This window comes from Amphiprion ocellaris, chromosome 12 (genome assembly GCF_022539595.1).
Source record: "Amphiprion ocellaris isolate individual 3 ecotype Okinawa chromosome 12, ASM2253959v1, whole genome shotgun sequence".
Lineage (NCBI taxonomy): Eukaryota > Metazoa > Chordata > Actinopteri > Pomacentridae > Amphiprion > Amphiprion ocellaris.
Window position 1 is genome coordinate 23,204,160 of NC_072777.1, and position 15,768 is coordinate 23,219,927.

A 15,768-nucleotide genomic window follows, 5' to 3' on the forward strand; every position below is an offset into this window, starting at 1 on the left:
ACCTCTGTAAAAACTCTAATGTGTCAAAAAAAAATTTTTAAATAATTTTGGACCTGGCTTTTTTCACTGTTCTGATTTCTGTTCTGGAAATGAATGCAAATCAGTGCATATTTACCTAGAAAGTACCTCAGTTACACATTCAAGCATAACATTACAGAACATTTTTAATGCAAAAGAAAATGGCTGTCTTAGTGTCAGCAGTAAATAAGCATAAGTAACAAGTTTCTAAATTGTGGCTTCCAGTAAAAATGTAAGTCTACACAGGGTTTCTAACTCAATCTTGAGGCCTTGTCTTATGAAGGAAAATCAAGCTGTCATACCTTTAATATTTCTGCTGATATGTTTACTTGGTGAATATTGGTTAAAAAAACTAATCTGTACTTAACCCATTTATCACCAAGTTTATACCATAACCAGGTGACATGCAACAATCCTGTGATGTAGATGGTGTGATTTTATTATCACTGCTGTTGTTTATGTCTTATGTCAAACACTTTGTTTTAGATAGTTCTTGTGAAGTGTTAAATAAATAACCCTAACATATATCATATGCACAGAAGTTAGACAAGAAAACCTGTTCAACAGGAAGACCACATCTCCCACAATGCCTGGGAGTGTCTGGGAGCCTCCACTAAGCCACGTTTCACCCTGATAACCTGACCCACATGTACAAAGAACGAGACAATGGATGAAAACCAATCAGTCTGTTTGTTTCTGCTGCCACTGAAGCGTGCCAAGAATGTGTTCAATGGAAAGAATACTGTCATTCATGAGGAGGGGAAGTCAGCATGACAGACACATGCTGGAGGAAATGGAGGCTCAGGATGATGGCTTTCTGACTTCCAAGACTCAAAAGTGATATTTGAGCTCTGGAACACCCCCCAGCAAAAGCATTTGAATCAAAATGATCGCTGACTGTAGATTTAGAAAATTATCTGGTCATATAATACATTTTTCTGATGTTATGATTTGTATTGATATATATATATATATATATGAATGTTTGATGAGTTTGTCACATATACAGGATATACTGTACTGTAAAAAAAAAACAACGTTTTTCAAAATCAGTTTGTAGCCGTAACATCTTTAAGAATTTACTGTTATTATACATATTTTCCTTGTATTTTTAGATTACAGATATTTACTGTTAAAATCACATTAAAAATATTCCTTTAAATTTTAACCATGACACAGAGGAAATAAGTAATAATAAAAATAACCACATCAGAAATTTTGTATTTTTAAAAAATGGTAACTCATACTGACCTATGAATATCATTGATAAAATATAAATAAATTTTAGATTGCTATTTTACAGATCATCTATATTTTGTTAAGTTACAGATAATGTCTTGTAAAATCACAGAAAAAAATACTAATTTGAGGTCACCCAGACAATTTCACATGTTCTATGAAAACTCACAATTTTAGTCACATGCTAACATAATTGCACAAGGGTTTTATAATCATCAATTACCCTTTCAACACAATTATTTTGAAACCCATAAAAGTTTAAAATATGCAGTAACTAAAATCTAACTTAATCCTGAAATCCTGTTGTTATCTTTAATCTCTTTCCGAAGTTTCTACAAATCTACAAAGGTCCATTTTCAGTCACCTATGACTGCATTTGTGTGTGAATGAAAGGTCAAAAAATAGAAATAGCTACAGTATACTGTAGTAGATACTCACATGCATGTGGATAAACTCATCCATACACTGCATTTCCAGAATGGCAATGCTCAGCCATGGCACTGACTGCTTATTTCAGTCATTATGTGTCATCTCATGAATAAAAAATAACATATAAACATGTTAACAAGGCTAAAAACTTGATTTTCGTCAAAGGGGGTCTTGAGCAGGATACAAGATTTCTTGCATCACTCAAAGTTTGTTCTCTTTGTTAAGTGCAGGCTTCAAATTTCTGCGCGATGTAAGTTTCCTATTGGAGCAGGACTGACTCCCAAACTATTTGTGGTGTCACAAGTTTTGATTGTTAGGGTCAAATTCTGACCCTACACCATTCTGCACAGAATAAATCTTACACATTCAAAAGATTTAACTTATTTCGAGTGGAAGGGACTTTAATTGTAGTAACTTAAGTCATTTAGATGATTGTATTATTTAGATGAGGGTTGTATGTGATGTCATAGGTTAGAAAACAATGTGGTAACAAGCAACACATAGTCAATATGATCACATTTAGTTGTTTACAACTTTTGAAGCCAAGCGTCCATAACTGAATCTGTTTGGATAATTGTTCAAATTGGGAAATTGTCTTTGCTTTTAAGGAAGCAGCATGGAGCACTTTACCTTTATTTTTCAAATTTAAGACTGAAAAGTAAAAAAAAAAAAATCCTATTGAAGCTGAATCCTTAATCCGGATTTTTTTGGCAGTTGGATCTTCCGTTCTGAAACGGGTATTGAAAAACAAAAAACGAGTGATTATTTGACTTTCGTTTTAGAATACAAAAATTAAAATTGAAATACAAGGCGTTTTTCCTTTTCATGATCAAAAAGGGATATACGAAATTTTAAAAATGCTCTGATTTTCATTTTATATTTAGAATAACAAAAAAAATCAGTAAGAGTAAGAGAGACCGGAAGTGGTCATCAGCAAGTGTGGAGCCAAACGACAAGATTCTCAGAGGGCGGAGCTAGAGAGCAGTGATCGGTCAGACCATAGATATCTATAGAAGACGGTGCATTAGCTATCTAGTCTGCTGTATATATCTGTGGTCGGCGCGTCTGGTAGTAGTGATGGCGAGATGAAGCTTCATGAAGCATTGAGGCTTTCCATCCAATTGGTTCACTCGTGGTTCGAAGCTTCATGGTGCTTCATTTGCTCTACTGCGCCATCAACTGGACAAATAAAAGTAAAACAGCTCTGCCTGTTTACTTGCCTATAATGACACACTAGCTTTGTTATGTGAAGCTGTGAATTGTGCTTAAATGATAATGCCAATAGTGATGGCTGATCGAGGCTTTGTTGAAGCTTCGACACTTCATTCAAAACATGGTTCATGACTCGAGGCCTCAATGACACACAGTGTTCGAGTAGGACATCTAGCGGTCAATAATATGAAGTGCAATCAAGACGTGGTCGGTTCATGGATTGTTTTGATTTGATTCGCCATGCACACATTCCTGTTTGACTACACTAGATGATTGTATGGGTTGTAGTGGACACAAAAATAATATTACTAGTAATAATAATGACAATAACTATTGAAGAGCACGTTTCTTATTTCCCATGTTTGTCTGTATCCCTATATACTCTTTGCTTATATTCTGTGTTATGAAACATTTAAACGGTGCTGCTACATTCATGAGATGCTCTACAAATACAGACTGATGTCATTTTCACATGGGGCTGGTGCAAATAAAGATTTTATGGATTATTATGGATTTTGGCAAAGTATGTCTTAGGGTTTATTGGTAAAGAGGTCAGTAAAGAGGGTGTACTTATGTAACTGGTTATGAGGTTTTATTGAGAAATAATTTATCAACAGTTTTGGGACCACTGTTCCCTCTAAGCTGCGCGCGATACTTTTTTTTTTTTTTTTTTTTTTTTGCGCATTTATCATCTATTTTTTTTTTTTGCCATTTTCGAGTTTTTTTTAACTTGAGTCTCGACTCGATCCTTTTTCTCAGGAGGTTGGACTTTAGCCTTTGTGCTGGAGGGTTCAACCCTCAGTTCCAAGACTTTCAAAGCCTCCAGACCTCCCGAGTCCTCAGGACCTGAGCTTTCACACAGTCTGAGGGCTGAAATTTTCTAAGTCCCACAGTAGTTCTCTGTTAGATTGAACTTTCAGACAGTCCAAGGACTGAAATCTTCTAAGTTCCTGAGTAGTTCTCTGTTAGTTTGAACCTTCACACAGTCTGAGGACTGAAATCTTAAAAGTTCTTGAGTAGTTCTCTGTTAGTTTGAACCTTCAGACAGTCTGTTAATGTTTCGATTAAATCTTGAAGGTTTTTCTTTTTAAATGTTTTACCACCTTTTAATGTTTAATTTTCTTTTTAAATCCTTCATTGTATTTTCAGTGTAATTCCTATTTGAACTTTTATTGTCTTTAAGATATAGTTTTCTAATTAAACATTTAATTAAATGTTTTGTCTTTTTTGGATAGGTGTAGTGAGAGAGACAGGAAACGGGAGAAAAGTCGGGAGAAGACTTGCCGTAAAGGGCCACTAGCGGGACTCGAACCCGGGACGCTCGATCACCCGCTTAACCCGTTGAGCTATATGGGCACCCGTGTTTTATCTTTTTAAGGGTTTAATAATCTGATTAAATGTTTTGCATTTTTAAAAATGTTTAACATTCTTCTTGTTCAATTGTATTTTTTAAATGTTTAATGATGGAAAATACTTTATCTGTAATTTCTAATATTTGTATTTTAAAAATTTTGTTTAATTTCATAATGACATGTATTGTATGTTGTTGAATTATCGCATTCAATATTTTTGTCTGTTTAATAAAGTTAAACATTAAATTACATTAAATTATATTAAACAGACAAAATATTGAATGCGATAATTCAACAACATACAATACATGTCATTATGAAATTAAACAAAATTTTTAAAATACAAATATTAGAAATTACAGATAAAGTATTTTCCATCATTAAACATTTAAAAAATACAATTGAACAAGAAGAATGTTAAACATTTTTAAAAATGCAAAACATTTAATCAGATTATTAAACCCTTAAAAAGATAAAACATTTAATTAAAAAATTAAATGTTTAATTAGAAAATTACATCATAAAGACAATAAAACTTCAAATAGGAATTAAACAGAAAATAAAATGAAGCATTTAAAAAGAAAACTAAACATTAAAAGGTGGTATATGTACATATAATTTAATTGTATTTAATGTTTAACTCGATTAAACAGACAAAATATTGAATTAGATAATTCAACAACATACATGTCATTATGAAATTAAACAAAATTTTTAAAATACAAATATTAAAAATTACAGATAAAATATTTTCCATAATTAAACATTTAAAAAATAAAATTAAACAAGAATATTAAACATTTAAAAAAATGCAAAACATTTAATTAGGTTATTAAACCTTTAAAAAGACAAAACATTTAATTAAAAAATTAAATGTTTAATTAGAAAATTACATCTTAAATTTCTTAAATCTTTTTAACAATAAAACTTTTTAAAAGTTTTATTGTATTAATTTTTTTTGTTTGACTTAATTGCTTTTTGTTATGTAGTTTATTTCTTTAATCTTCTTTTTCTGTCAAGATTTTAACCTCAACCTTAAAAATGAAATAAACCCTTAAATCACAATGAAAATACTTCTGTTGTCACAAACATGAGTTAGTCAATTATTCAGTTTATCAATTTCACTTTATTTGTTTAGCACCTTTTACACAGATGACAAAACTAAACAAGCAAAGAGAAAAAACTATGATTAAAGCTCAAAAACATAAAAAAAAAAACAAAAAAACATTTAACATGGTAATAAAATATGTTGTGTCCAGGGGATGGAGGGAGTTTATTGAAGTCTTCTTGGACTCACATGGTAAATCATTTAAAATATAAACTTGATATTCAGTCTAAGGAAACTGCAGAGCGACAGAAGTACCAACAATATCTCCTGTTTTCTCCTTTAATGAGTCGACTCTTCTTGTGCTTTCAGACCAAAGAACTACAGACTCTTCATAACCTGCTCAAACTCTTGGTACAGGACCTCACCACACGGGTCAAGAAGGTTTCCTTCTCATTTCTACTCTGAAGCTCACCTTCTCCTGCTCAAACTGCTGACAAATGTTTCTGCTGCTCTAAAGTCTGGTCTCCAGAACTTCCTAAAAACTCTCAAAGTCTCTTCTGCTGCAGGTTGCTTTGTAGAACTGTTACAGAAAACCTCACTAAACCACATGGAGGGGCCTCAAGATAGTCGTCCAAATTAAACCGTACAAAAACCAAACTAGTACAACCCAAACGCTAAAGTCTCCTGCAGCCTACCAGAGAACCTCTGAGAACAAAGAATCAGGACAGGAACTCTTACCTTCTGGACAACCAACGTTGGTTCTCAAACAAGAATACAGAATGTGTCTGACCAAAAACCTCTGAAGACTCACTACAGCCAAGATAAAGACACAACTCAGCTTCATCAAATCCACTAATTACTGCACACATTAGCACCATGTGCTACCTGTGGCTAAAGAACCACATTTACCAAGACAACTATCCAGTACAAAGCCCTAAAACACACCAAGAAACACATTAAAGACGATTTTACTGCTGGAAGCTGCAAGCCAACACCTAAAGAACAAGCTAAAGCAACGGAGCCAAACCCAGTTCACTGGTGAAGAGAAACAGAGGAAATGTTTGTCTGCAGCTAAATAAAGCAGGAAGACACTGAGCTGCTCAGGTGTTCCTGATAACACCAAGCAGCCACCTGGACAGCCAATAGGAACACAGCTTACTGGGAGTCTAGAGGGCGGGGTTAGTGAAGGAAATTTAAAGTTGAAGCAGAAAGTTAACAAAGACAGTTGAAAACCACCTTCTGATACCTGAAATCTCTGAGTTTTCACACAAAGAACACCTGAACATGTCAAACTGGTTCCATAGTAGAACCATCATTGTAAAAACATCATAGTATGGTGTGTTGCTCAAAAAACCCGGCTGTCAGGGGACAAACATGTAAGAAACATGAGAACAGAGAGAACCCAACCAGTAGGTCACAGTTTATCATCCCCCAGTCATCTCCTGAAGTCCATATGGTGAGAGACATCAGTATCTGGTTGTTCATTTACCAGAGGATGCTTATAATCATGCTGATGTGGTCTGTACTCTACAGTATTTTAGTGACTCAATAAATGCCTAAGTTGTTTTTTTAAAAATGCTTTTCAGTTTTTAATAAACATTTAAGAGCCTATATGTAATCAATAAATGGCCTTTGCCTATCTTAAGAAAAATTTACTCAGAACTCTGATATGTTAACAGTACTAAATAAATCAATAAATACATGCATACACACAAAAATAAGTTAATACATTAACTGTGTTAAGATAATATTTAGATTTTTTTTTAAAAAAAAGTTGTTTATGTTTTTGCAGAATCCAGTATTGCTCACTGGTTGGTCATTGCATTTTGTTAGTTTGATTTCACTGTTTAAAATGATGCCACCTCTTTTCAGACAGAACCTGTGATAATAAAACAATACAAAATTTTTGGTTCCGTGTTAATAAAGCACTTAAAGCTTTAAGTATGGCTAAATGCTTTTTTCAAAATTAAATATATCACTCCTTAGGTGGTAGTGGCCCCAAGTTCAGTAAAGTTGGAAAGATATTCACAGATTTGGACTTCCAGCATCAATAACTCATTAGATATAGGTTGTCAAAACATAAACGGTGCCTCTTTCCCATTGTTGCAAGGCAGACAATGTGCTACAAGCCCAGTTTTATCAAAAGTAGCTGTCTTTCAAGCTACAGGAATAACATTGGTGTCTATGGAGTGAACAGGGTCCGTCTGCAATTTGCAAAACCGCTGCAACAGTAAAGAGAGACAAATATTCAATAACTTCACTCTTATACATTGTAGTGTCACTAAAATCACTGCAGCCTTCAACTGGCTCCTGTTGACAAAGTGTTTTAACAGAAATGTAAATGCTGTAATTTGATTCTTTTAATGAACCATGTAACTTGAATGGATGTGATGCTGGTGTGACCACAGTGCACACGTCTGATGTTGCTCACAGTGGTCCAAGGGACGCTCAGGGAGTTTGTGTGTTTGCTCAGACTCATGAAAAATTACAGGGAACATTGTTTGGGACTCAAGCAGTTCCTTCTTTTACTCACTATCTCCCCAGCCTTAGAAAAAGAAACCTGTTCACACGGCACAGTTGAGGCTGAGGTACACAGGAAATGTTTGGCTCCATTGCACAAGTTTGGGTAAACAGTTTTGTGGGTTGCCCAGTAAGCCAGTGGGTCTGCCGTTCTTTCTACAATTGCATTCGCTGTGGCGCTTTGCATTTGCCAGGCTCTACTTGCGTCTTCGTCTAATAGGCTCCACAGTTGAACTGAAAAATATTGAAGATCATCATCATCATCACCACAAATGTCAGTCATTCCCTGTTCAGAAGAGAAAAAAAAATACCTGTGGAAGGTGCTGCTGGTGGTGGAGGACGAGGCTGTGGTGGTGCTTGTGAGGTAGATGACTGCTGCTTGGTATTCTTTATGTTAATTGTTGTGCATTCTGTTATTAAACGTTCTTTCACGCTGGCTGCCACTCTGATTGGTGAATCCAAAAGTTTTGAACTGCAGAGCCACAAGTGTAGCAACAGTCAGTGAACTGTTCTTTTTTTTGGTTTGTAGTCTGTCAGCTAAGCACCTGACAAGGTTCTGTGCCAGGTGTTGTGTCATGGGGGTGGTGAGTTGGGAATAAATATATATATATATATATATATATATATATATATATATATATATATATATATATAATCTATCTATCTATCTATCTATCTATCTATCTATCTATTCTCTATGAAATATGAAATCTGACATACTACTAACTCTCAAAGCAAAAACAACAGCAAAAAAAACAATCTATTCTGCGAAAAACAATTCAAATGAACGACACTAAATAGGGATCTCCTATCCCGGAACACTCGATCCCGCTGAGTGATTCACATAACAAACCGAACCAATCAGGTGATTCGAAGCAGTTGAGTGCTTCAAACGTCACTGAAGTGATTCAAACGTCACGAGTCACGTGACCAAACCACGCCTCGGCACAGTGGCTCGATACGTTTGCTTCATGAGCTACAGCGCATGTGTCGAAGCCTCGGGTATCAGAGGACCATCACTAAATGCCAATAAACAAGTAATATACTTAATATAGTGTCTGCTTTTCCTGATAGCAGAGACAGAGGGGGAAATGGAAACAAATTGGGGAGAGATTTGAGATTTGTAGCTTGATTGCTTGATTGATGTCAGGTTCTGGCTTTCTGTAAAGTGCTTAGATACTTTTAATTGTAATAAGGGCTATATAAATTAAATTTATTGTGCTTTTGCTACTTCTTGTTTTGTGACTGTGTGTGGTACCAGTGACAACCTGTAAAACAAAAGTAGGGACAACATTTCATTTGTTTTTATTCAAAAATATAAATTTTTCCACAGTGCTGGGATCCAGGCGGCTTCTTTTTTTGGACAATATTCCTCTAGCTCCTTGGAACACAACAGACACTTCACCTTTTAAAATACCAGAAAAAAAAAATAGAACAAGCGGTGTGTGGTGTTGTCGCAGTTATTCATATTACACTTCACTTGTTATGTGCCTACTTTATTAGGAGAAATCAGGTCAAAGTGTTCCCAGACAGGGTAGAATCTTCTTTTTCTGGCTGGTTCTATTAAAAAAAAAAAGAGTCTCAAACCGATTGAATGCAAAGATACAGCAGGTAAAAATCCCACAAATGTGAACGGGGAATCCATTGCGTTTCGCTGCACCTTATATTTTGAATTGCACGTCAAACCTGCGAACCACTTCCTGAACCAGTCACGCGGTACGACCGGCTTGCGAGGCTTCGAACGTCATCATTTTGGCTCCTCCTCTAAATGAAGCAAGCCTCGATACGCGCTTCGTGGACACGCCCCCTCCATTACTCGACACACGCTTCGAAGCCTCGGCACATCTCGTAACATCACTTATCTGGTAGCATCTCTGGCTGCTGTTGACCTTGTTTTTGGAGTAAAACATGGTAAGAAGATAAATACTTCTAACCAGTAGCGTTGTTTTGTTGTACGTTAAGTCAGCGACTTGTGAAGAGTTGTGTTTTGTCGTGTTTGAGCAGTTGGTCCGGACGCGTTAGCTAGCTAAGCGGCTAAGTTAGCTAGCGGGCTAATCAACACAGGTGGCTAACTTACCGCTGAACACCTGTGTTAGTTGCTGGTGTCTGTCATTATTAGAGTGAACTTCTCAACGTGCATTTCTCTGCTGTGTATTTTAGCTTTTAAAAAAGTTATTTTACTTTAAGGTTAACTGAAACCTGCTCAGCTTCACTGAAGTTTAACATTCAGCTGGTTTGAATTAAACCACGCTTAACTTAACATTGTGCAACATTATCTCTCTGAATCTCCATAATTTCATTAAATTCCTTCTCTCTTCCACTGCTGAAGTTCAATCCAGTATATAAAGTGACATTAATAGTGAATAAACTAACAACCAGCCATTGTATTTATTTATTACTGTATGTATTTGTAGTAAAACATGAGTTGAAACATCCAACTTTTGGATCTAGAACTGCACAAGCCGTTCATTTTCAGTCACCTGACGAGTTAAACTCCCCTTTTTATGTGAGGTTGAAGCAGAAAGTCTGAGTTAACAAAGAACGTTGTTTATAATTTGTGATACCTGTTAGCTCTGACTGAGGCTTTAGTTTTTGTTGAGCTGATTTACACGTAGAAACTTTGTTCAGGAAGATTTCTCAGTAGCTCAGAGGACAGGCTGCTTTTTACACAACCTTGTAAGAGAATGTCTGTCAATGCTTTCAGCAGAATTTAGAAACACAACACTTCCTAAACAGATATTTTGAGGCTGTGAGGTTGAACGTTTGAGAGTCTATCAGTGTGTTTGTTTGTGGTCTTTCTGTTTCTAGGTGGAAGCTGAATTAGTGAGGATGACTCCTGCTCCTGTCATCTCTAAGCTCCTCACACATCTTTACCTGCACATGAGGAAAATCACTCCTGTAGAATGCAGGTATGTTTGTCATTATTATAAAAAGATGTTGCCTGGTGACCTGTCAGAAACCCATTATACAGAGTCAGCCAAAATAATGTTTACACACATCAGGAAAAGAAAAACTTGCATAAATATTTCAATACCAAATTTATTCAGACATCACGAGATTAATAAAAGTTATCTTTGGCCTCTACAATTACAAGAGGTGCTCAAAGTGGTGGCCACTGGCTTCCAGACATTTCTGTTGTGTTGTAGACGTCACTTGTTGATGCTCCATTCATGAGGGTAGCGCCATCTGTTGGGAAAACATCGTACAACAGGACACAGAGTTATCGTGATTTGATCAAACTTGGAAAGAGGAATCTATATGTATAGAAGTACTTATACAAATGAAATATCGATTAAAAAAAATTATTTTCCTGATGTGTGTGTACATTATTTTGGCTGACTCTGACTCTGTGAACTTAATGAGAACAAAGCTGTCATTTAATTGTTGCTTTGAAAGCTTCTTTATTGAAAACCAGCTGGTGTTCTGCTTTGAAACAAACTGCTGTTGAGGTCTGTGTTTTTAGGTTTAACCCCACAGTTTCTGAATGAACTGATAGTTGTTTTATTTTTCTTGATCAATGTGGACGTTATAATTGATGGTAACATTTACTGATCATATAATCAGCATGACAATATAACAGTATAACATTCTGACCACCTGACTAATACTGTGTTGGTCCCTTTATGCTGCTAAAACTCCTCTGACCCAGTGGTTCATCAGAACCTCTGGGGATGTCCTGTGGATTCTGGGGATCCTGTGGGTTGCAGGGTGGGTCCTACCTAGACCAGGCTGATCCTGGACCATCCCACAGATGCTCAATCAGATGTGGATGTGGGGAGTGTGGAACCCAGGTGAACAGCTTAGCTCTGTCGTGTTCCTCGGACCACTCCTGAACAGTTTAATTTGTCCTGCTGAGGGTGGCAGCTGGCATCAAGGACTGCTGTTGCCATGGAGACTAGGGGGTTGTTTGTCCTGCAGTGTTTAGGTGGTGGTACATGTCAAACATCCACATGAATGTCAAGGTTTCCTAGCAGAACGTTGCATTAGAACAAGATGATGGATGTTGTTGTCTTCAGCTGTCAGTGGTCAGAATGTTGTGGCTGATCAGTGGATCTGTCTGCCTTTACTCTGACATCCAGAGTTATACAAAAGTGTAGTATGTGTGCAGTGCAGAAGAGATTTACTTTATTGTAATAACTGTTTAAAGTTTTTTTTTAAGGGAGAGCATCTTTTTTATCCACCTGAATGAAGACCTAATCTCTCCCTTCAAAGGATAGTTAATTGTTACTACGGCTTCCATAGTGGTCCCATCAGAGAAAATCATATCCATATACAGATTTTTATTAATTCCAGGGCTGGTTCAGTAGTGATTATAATAATAACTACATCAGATAATTCTTGGTGACAGTTGGATTTTCACAGACTGAGAGATGGTTGAGAAGATTTGCAGTTCTAGTTATAGCAAAATATGTTATAATAGAAGATCTTTATTGTCATTGTACATGAAATTATCTGCAAACCAGCAAAGTGCATCAGTCTGAGGTATCTAAAAATAAATAAGTAAAGAAAAATGCCTCTAAAGCCAATAATAAACTGAATATTTTGAGGGAATATTCTAAAAAGGAAAGAAAAGCTCCATTCTCACTCCTCTCAGGATAAACTCATTAAAATTGACTTTAACTTTAGCTTCAACACGAGATAAAAACATTTACTTTCATTACTGATGTTGTCAAGTTTTAATAAAGTTCATGCTACTTTTATAAAATGATGAAAGTGAATAAATTGTATTTCTGTGATCTGTGTTTGATTTCTGTCTTTTCTCCTGTCATCCAGATGTTCAGAGGGAGATGATGCCACATCTGGTCCAGCTGATGGAAGGTCTTGAAGTTCTCTGACTGGCCTCGACTGAAGATGGTCGTCTCACTGGATTTAAGGTTCAGATGCTCAGTAACAAACTCCACCAATGAGCCAACAGGGAAGCTTTAGGTTTATTAAATGTTGCTATGAAGGTATCGCTGTTTTTCTTTGTGAATGCAATGTGCTCCAACTGAAACTTGAATTAGAACTTAAAAGTAAATCCTTCCATCTGAAAGGATTTAGTTGCATTAATAACCTCATAACATTGTAATTTTTATTCCAGTCTTGGTTGGAAATAGAATCTCTGTATTGATTCAGGTAAAAACTGAACTTTACAGCATGTTGGAGCAAAACAACCAGATGAAAACTGTGATGGTGTTGGATTGTCAGACCGTAATGTTGCAGCTCAAAGCAGCTTTTCTAGCTCAGTTCATTCTGACATTCAGCTATGAATCAACACAGCAGATGGTGATCCATGCTGTGGAAGTCTCACATCTCCTGATTTAATGGAGCTGCTTTGCACTTTTTACACTGTTTATTCACCAACACTTTATTTAATAAAAGTCCCATCTAGTTTTCATGAGGAATGTGATGTTTTAATTTCTCTGTGAATAACTGCAGTCTAATGCAACAGCTGGAGTTGTAACATCTGTCCTGATATTGATCATGAAGTATTGATCAGAATACTTATGGTCAGCAGTCATCCCTGAAGTTTTACATTAAAATCTTTACTTGTGTTGTGAACTTTGGTAAGAAGCAGAAACGTTAGCGTTGCCATGGATACAAGAGTGTTAAATTCTGTCCATGTTTCCATTTTGGGAAATTCAGTCCAGCAGATGAGTTTGTTTTTACTACCAGCTACCATTCAGTCTGAGATATTAAGAATAAATAAATGTGCATAATGTGGAAATGAACAAATTTATTTATTTATTTATTTATTCCTACAGCTGCTGGAAAGTTCCAGAATATGGAGGAATTTAGTGTCACAATCAGACAATAAATATTATCTGAAAGTTGGGTTATTGTTGTTTATCAGCACAATACAAAAAGATTAATGTTAGAAATATTCCAGTTAAGACTCTAGAATATAATGATTTATGTAAATTTACCTCAATAATATGAATGTTTAGGTTAAGATTGTACAGTGATATTTATTATGTAAGTTTAGCTGATTAAAGTTTATGACTCTGCACTAAAATATTATTTAAATTGACATCATTATTATAATATTTAGGGTCAGACCCTACAGTATTGAGATTAAGAAATCAAATATTCTATAAAATGTAAATACACTGAACTCATTTGGATATATTTAAGTGAGACTCTACAATATTATTTGACACAAATCTATCTAAATCAAAATTTTAATCATTTTTACTCCAAACATTTACTGGACTGATTTAAATATTAAAATCACTCCTTTCTAATCCTCTGCTGTACGTTCAAACCTGAGGCCTTAAACAGAAACACACAAGTATCTGATTGAAGGAACTTCTGCAGAGTCCTGGTTCCAGAACATGATGATAGAATTATAAACAAACTTTAACAAAAGCTGCCTGAGAGTTTACAGGTTTTTATGTTAGATTTCTTCAGTAATTTAATGAGAGTTATCAGCAAAAATCAAGTGTTCATTTGATGAACTTCATTTCCTAAAACATCCAGAATTGGAGCTCATATCTTTGGCAGCTGTAAAGTTTCTGCTCCTTCAAAGTTCACAACACAGTGAATTAATTCCTAAAACACTTAACAATGCTGGAGAGCGTTTGTGATGCTGAAGCAGTGACCAGTTTTTCTGTTTCTTCTCTGGAGATGCACAATGAGGGACGTCTGCAGCGACTGAGAAAGAGTCTCACCACATCCTGACATGAGGAAAAAGACTTTATTGAAGACTACAATGAGAAAAACTATCAGACAGCAGACGGCTGCATTCAAGGTGAGCTCTGAACATTTGATCTGGAACAGGAATTCAGTAACAGCAGCATGAGCTTCATTTCAGTCTGTAGATGCTGAATTCATGGATGAATCATCTGGCACTAGAGAAGAAGACCATCAAACATCCACGTCAGCTGATGGAGGTCCAAGAGTCTCACCGAACAACCAACCTACAGAGTGAAGACCTCTAACCTGATTGGATGGCCTCCTATTCAGCCACGTGTGAACAAATGCCTCTAAGTTGATTTGTTTTCTAAAATAAATCTAGTTTGAGTCCTAATCTATGCCTGAGTGTTTGCTTCTTTACACTGCTGTTAACAGTTTAGGCTGTTAGATTGTTCCAGATAAGACAAGTACAAGATTCTTCAGAGCCGTTCTACCACGAGCCTGACAGGAAGAACTCCAACAGCTACTGAATGTTCCTGTGGTCCCTTCAAGGCTACAGGAGGAGCCCTACGAGGACGAGCTGGTCCACCTGATGGAGGCCAGTCGCTGCGGTTCAAAGCCAACACCGACTACGTGGACTTCTACTGGACCACATGGAGGCCTTCAAACCGGACCAACAAGTTCAGCCGACTCCCCGACTCGTGGGTCTGAGGACGCCGCCGAGCCTCGGCCCAGCCGGCCTCCTGTCTGTGGGTGTTTGAGTGCTGAGAGGTTTGTGGATGCATGTGAACGTTCTGTGTTGAAACAGCAGCTTTTGACTCAGTAACGCCAGGAAAAACCAAGAGCTCCTTTATTTGTGACTTCCACTAAAAAACTGATGAAAATAAGTTTGCCACGGGTCTGACTGATAACAGATTATTAAACAATGAAAATAATAGTTTAAACATTCCTTTAAACAATCCTTTTCGGGCTACATTTCCTTTCCACTGACTTCTTGATATATGTACAAGTATTTTGGGTGGAATATACCATTAAGCCCAATGTTCAAGGGTTCTTTTGGGAATAGGGTTAAGGTTAGGAATCGAATTTTCTTCCAAACCGTCTTTTATTCTACATTTAAGGATGTTTAGGATGGCATATTCTTCCAAACCAACTTCTCAGGTCTACATTTCAGGTGGAATATTGCTCCATACTAACTTTTTTGGTCTACATTGAATGATTTTTTTCTAAACCACCCTTTCGGGTCTATATTTGGGGTTTTAGGTGGAATATTCCTTTTAACCAGCCCCTCAGGTTTCTGAGGATTTTGGATGGAATACTCGGTTAAACCAACAT

General features: G+C 36.2%; 1 long non-coding RNA gene across 3 annotated transcripts; it reads left to right on the plus strand.

Annotated features, from left to right (window-relative positions):
• The first annotated feature begins 10,391 nt into the window (after window positions 1-10,391).
• On the plus strand, window positions 10,392-15,321 carry LOC129350137 (uncharacterized). 3 transcript variants are annotated; one of them, XR_008603414.1, is made up of 3 exons: window positions 10,392-10,727; window positions 12,592-14,548; window positions 14,612-14,831. It is a non-coding gene; the product is annotated as an uncharacterized LOC129350137 (long non-coding RNA). The 3 variants fall into 3 exon arrangements; XR_008603413.1 differs by lacking the exon at window positions 14,612-14,831 and adding an exon at window positions 14,986-15,321 and having other exon boundaries at window positions 10,393-10,727; XR_008603412.1 differs by having other exon boundaries at window positions 10,393-10,727; window positions 14,653-14,831.
• Window positions 15,322-15,768: the final 447 nt, after the last annotated feature.